The following is a 6,000-nucleotide window of genomic DNA, read 5'->3' as shown; positions in this document are numbered from 1 at the left end:
TAAAATTACCTTCAAAAGTGTGTGAGATACTTCTAAATTAGTTGGTTCGGGTAAACAGAAAAATTAAACTGTAGAGAGAAAGCAATAATAAAGAAAAAGGAACTCTTTCCACCAGTAACACTACTGTTTTGCTTCCAACCGGCTAGCCTTCATTGCTTCAGCATTGTCAATGCCACGCTGGTGATAATGTGCATTTGCAACATTCGCCAAGACAAGACGGCATTGAATTTTACGGGACAATACAGTTGTGAATTCAAGTTTTATTGTTAAAAACCTGAATTCACAACTGGACAAAAACTGGACATTCTTCAACATTTTAAATGGGTACAACAAATGAATTTACTATCTGCATTTGCCAGATTTAAATGGCTTACAGTCATACCCACACATATGAGGGTCACAAATTGGGCCACAAATTGGTCAAAATTCAAAATGAGGAGGTTTGGGCCCGGCCTGCCATTAAACTGACGTTGACATTGAAGAGACGAACACAAAGGAAAGGCTTTTTCTGAGGAGAAATGTTTTCACACAGCCCTCAACAGCTTGTCTACAAGGGCGAAATATGGCCCAGAGGAGCATCACGGGGCACCAAAGTCTAAAAACATCTCTGTTTGCGAGAGGGGGCCGAGGGTAAGTGTATTTGAGTGCGGCAGGAGACACACTCCCCTGCATTAGGGAGCGTCTCTGGGGGACTCCCGGCCAGACACCCAGCCTCGCTGCGCACTAAAAGCAAACCATTTATTTAGCAAACAAGTTTGATACATGTCACTTCTCATCAGGCACGGCATCCCGGCTTTGAGCTCCTCTGACTCAGCGGCATAAGTTTTTCGGGAGACTCAAGGACTGGAGTTAAACTTTAAGCCTGGTGCACAAAAATAAACAAAAGGCAGGAGGAGAAGAATGGAATCCATATGCAGTCAATGTCAGCTGGAAATGAGACTGAAAGTTTGGCTGTTTTTGTCTTTTGATCATTAGTAATTTGTTACTAAACATCGAGGAGGCCATGGCCTTGGTTGAGTCGGCTTTAATCTCCCTCTCAATCAAATTAAGGTTTAAATTAAACAAGCGCTGCATTTTCTCAGTGCAATTTTCTTCCACTAGCTTTTGGTGATGGCTGACCTTGCCACGTGTTTGTGAGGAAAATAAGTAACATCTGCATTTAGTTTTTAGTCCAAGTTAAAGTCAAGTGTTAATTGAACACAGGCCTTTGTGTCGCCAGTATACACCGATCGACATTCCTGAATTCGGTCTGTCAGTCTGTCAGCTGACATGCAAAAGTTTATCCACAGTCCAAAATAATCAGTCAAATAATCAGTCAAAAAGTCAAGTTTCTAGAAGTTTCTGAGGAAGCTTTGAGCCTCCCTCTCAAGTCTCGCTCCTCTGCTCCGATAAGCCATATTTACAGCACAACAATATAGCCAGCGACGTATGCATGAATAATGTATATCTATATATCCAGCTATTTTCAGCTCTATCCTGCTGCAGATGGATCCTCCAGAGAGATGACCGTGTGCTGGAGGAGAGCTCGGAGCTCGGGAGAAGCACGCAGACTTCCAGAGCTCATTATTTTAAAAGTACAAACATAACCGCATAACCCGCACACTGAAATGGATTTAGCAACATTTTACTCCCTTGGATCACTTCTGGTGAAAAAAAATGCATAAAAAATATACATAAATAAACACATATTCATATACTGTATGTATATGCGTGTGTGTGTGTGCGTGTGTGAGAAAGAGAGAGAGCATTTGTGTGTCCACGTGCATGCGTGTGTGTGTTTGTGTGTGCGCACGTGTGTGTTTGTGTGTGTGTGTGTGTGTGTGTTGTTGGAGATTTCCTTACATTTTTATTTGGTACTATGTTACTGCCTTGATGCAGCTCTATACTATTAGAAAGATGAGCCCATCATATTGTTATCCGTAGGGAAAAGAACAAATAAACGTGCTACAGAGACCTCACTCTGTCTCCACATGCTGTGGGAGCTCACAGGTCACAGGGCGTCCATTAGAACACCTAACCTGGCACTGAGTCTGGGGAGAGACGCCGCCTCGTTAATGCAGCGAAGATGATCCGTCTGTGTTTAACCACAGAGTAAAAAGACCGTTCACTGACGGTCACTGTGTCCTTGTCTTTCTCTCTGTCTCTTGCTCTTCCTCACTTTCTCTCTTCTTTCTCTCTCCTTGCTCTCTGGCTCATTCCCCTCTTTTTTTACTTCTTCTCTTTCTTTTTCCCTCTTTCTCTCTCTCTCCCCATCTCTCTTCCTCTTCTCCTTTCTGCCTCTCTCTCTCTCTCTCCCTCCCCTTCTCACTCTCTGTCTCTCTCTAACTCTCCTTCTTTCTCTCCTTCTCTCTATCTCTCTCCGTCCCCCTCTCTCCCTCTCTCTCACTCTCTCCCCTCTTTCCAGTCTCTCTTATTGCCCCTGTTTCTGTTCTCTCTGGTAAATGACCCATTTTCCCCAGACCCCTGTGGAATAAGCCCCCGTATTGGAGCATTCACCTGTCGACACAGAGAACAGTGGTAGCTGGTGGAAAGGATTTTAAATGAATACACCGCAGGTTAGCTTTATTTCACAAAACTCAAGCAACACGAGTCCTGTGTTTTTTCTGCAGGCCACCCCGAACATTGTTGAATCAACACAAAGTCAACAGAATTACTTAGAAACAGTTCTGCTGGATTTAATATTTTATTGTTCCTTAGTTTGCCATTAAAGTGTTTGATCAGCACACAAGCACAGTCCTGCCTGTGGCATGAGCAACTGAGATTAAGTATCTCATTCGAAGTGAGCAACAGAGTAGTACCTTACGGGTGTGTAAATCAGAGCCATTGGGTTATATCTTTTAGTCATGATCCTTTAGCCAGGACTATACATCACTACTGCACACACACACACACACACACACACACACACAAACACGCACACACACACAAACTCATGCACACACACAAACACACACAAACCCGTGCATACTGCACAGACACACACACCCACATACACACATATACTGCACACACACACACACACACACACACATACGCACACACGCACACACACACACACACACACACACACACACACTAATCAGCACAACGAGCACATTAGCTAATCACACTCACTTTCGGCATTCATCTGACTCCGAGCATCAGAAACGCTCTTGGATTGACTGACTGACAGATTGAGGGATCGAACGATTGACAGATTAACGCGGAGATGAATGCCCTCGCCCGACTCTGAACGCTTCGGTACGTGTCTGAAGGTCACAGGTTTAATCAAGGCTCCGATTCCTCTGTCTGACCCAGAAGGGCGATGAATCACAAGCAAAGCATTCAGCGTGGGCTTCATCCAGCCCAGCCTGCGTTACATTGCATTATATTATATTCATTTAACTATCTTATCTAGAGACTCTCTAATCAACTGCATCCATCCAAGCTGAACAAGCAACAGTGTCAGACCAGGCTAAAACCACTCCCAAACCAATGAGTACCATTCAAGCACACAGGACAAAGTACACAGCTCAGAGTACACAGCTCAGAATACACAGCTCAGAGTACACAGCTCAGAATACACAGCTCAGAGTACACAGCTCAGAGTACACAGCTCAGAATACACAGCTCAGAGTACACAGCTCAGAATACACAGCTCAGAATACACAGCTCAGAGTACACAGCTCAGAATACACAGCTCAGAATACACAGCTCAGAATACGCAGCTCAGAGTACACCGCAGAGAGTGTCACTGGCACTGCCAGCTAGGGGTGGCCGATGTAGACTTAAAACTATATCACAATATAATATAATACTATATAATAATATATAATACGATATTTCATGGTATTTTTTGCGGTAACGATACAAATGACCATATGAAAATAGTACCATTCAACACTATCTTTTTGGCCACAAGTCACATCAGCATACAATCCTGAGAGCCGTGCAAACACAAACACCGATCCAAAAAAGTAAAACTTAATCCTGACCCTCATCAAATATTAAACTGTACCAATTAAGTAGGCTTAAAAAACAGAATATGAATTTTATTCACAAATTAAAATTCCAGTGACAATGCAAACACCAATACTCGCAGGATTCATAATCTAACCCCAGGAAAAAACAAATGGAAATGTTGTAAAAATACTTTTCTTCTGTAAAAGTACAAATAATATTTAGATATTTAGTTCAAACTTAACAAGTCTTAACTATGCTGCAAAGCATCAAAACGGTATATAAACACAATAATGATTCAAATCAAGTTTGAAATGTAAACACCGATTCTTACTTTATTCATGAACTACATGAAACAAATGAAAACGTAAACACGTCTTTGGCTAAGCAAAATGCCACCGCCTCCGTCAGTTCGTTCCAGCATTTTATTTTTATTTATTTTTATTTATCATAGGGAGTGCCACTGGCAAACGCGTTGAAAATACCCTTCTGAATTAAAGGAGTTTGCTTAACGTTACTTGTTGCCGCTTTCTCCTCGCGCAACTTCTGGCTTTCCTCATATTCTGATCGGTGTTTTTGCTTGAGGTGGTGGAACAAATTTGATGTGTTTCCACCCTTTGTTGATACGGGTTTTTGACACGCTTTACAAATCACAGACGTTTGATTCGCATCTGATCTTTTTCTGATCTTCCATTCGTCTAGGGTTGGAACTCCGCCTTCCGCCATGCTTGCTCTCGCTCTACGTTTGAGATGGTGAGATGCCCACGTTGCGGCATGTATGTAAACACGTTATCAACCATATTGTCAATATCACAGGATGACAAATTCTTATCGTGGGGAGGGATTGTACCGGTATGTCATGGACGATACGATATGGCACAGCCCTACTGCTTGATGTGGGAGGAGCCAATCAAGCAGTTCCTGTCCAACACCAACCAATCACACATCACCAAAAGTCCTACTGCCAGCACAGCACTCAGCCTGCACTCTACCCTGGGGAAGAGGCAGAATCCGTCCTCATTCTCACATTCCACTATGACATCACTGATCCATTACTTGGATGGGTATTCAAAGGCTTATTCATTGTGGCACAGCGGTTAGGAACAGGGCTTGAGCCTCTAAGCTTGCTGGTTCAGTTCCCTGGTGGGGCACTGTTGTTCTGTCCTTGAGCAAGGTACTTAACCCCAATTTTCTCAACAAACATCCGGCAGTGTAAAAGGATGGTACCTAAACTGCATAAGCTGTGTTTGCATTAAATGGTTTGCTTAGTTGATTCTCTCAATGAGACAGTCTCCTCAGTGAATAATGTAAGGCAATGTCTAGGATATGTCCTGTCTCATCCATGATAATAAAGGGGTGTCTAAGATCCCCGCACACAGTAACAGAAAATCGTGTTTGTTGATATATTTGTGCTCCTCAGTGCAAGTGAATGCATATCTCAGACCTCAGTCTTCATTTTATACCCTGCTCCACACAGTACTGCTATATCCTCATCCAGTCTGGTCTCTTCACCCACACACCTCCATCAACGGGAAGAGCTGCCACAAACTACAGACATAATTCTGCCCCTGGAGAAGGACTGGCAAAGAGAAGGCCCTTTTCTCAGAGCACCAACAGAGGCTGGTAAAGATGTAACCAATACATTAATATATATATAAATCGATGGTTGCGCCAGTCCTTGATTCTCACCGGAGGGCAGGTGTGCCAGGTGTATCAGGTCACGCACTCGTGCTGATTCTTTTTTCCACACTCTGCACACCTTGAACAAACCCCCTGCATGATCTTCCTAGCCTTGCTAATTAAACTCACTGTCAGTGAGCAGCCTAATTGAGTAATAGTGGATCTCTATTACCAAGACCAGCACGCCAAGATCGAGGGGGCTTATCCCACACACACACACACACACACACACACACACACACACACACACACACACACACAATGTCAAGTGGAAGATTTTAGGGGTGAGTGGATGCAAAATGAGTCCCAGCGTTTTTTGTTTCCTCACCAACCCCAGCGTAGGTGAATAAGAAAAAAATAATACCGTGGTTTTACTTGGGG

At 43.3% G+C, this 6,000-nt stretch overlaps 1 protein-coding gene across 1 annotated transcript in view; it reads right to left on the bottom strand.

Annotated features, from left to right (window-relative positions):
• LOC118769286 (ephrin type-A receptor 3) overlaps positions 1–6,000 on the bottom strand; it is a 123,388-nt gene that overhangs the window by 52,063 nt on the left and 65,325 nt on the right. The gene's annotated exons all lie outside the window — the stretch shown is intronic.

Source organism: Megalops cyprinoides, chromosome 2 (genome assembly GCF_013368585.1).
Source record: "Megalops cyprinoides isolate fMegCyp1 chromosome 2, fMegCyp1.pri, whole genome shotgun sequence".
Lineage (NCBI taxonomy): Eukaryota > Metazoa > Chordata > Actinopteri > Elopiformes > Megalopidae > Megalops > Megalops cyprinoides.
Note: the sequence above shows the minus strand (reverse complement) of the source record. Positions and strands in the feature narration are given on the sequence as shown.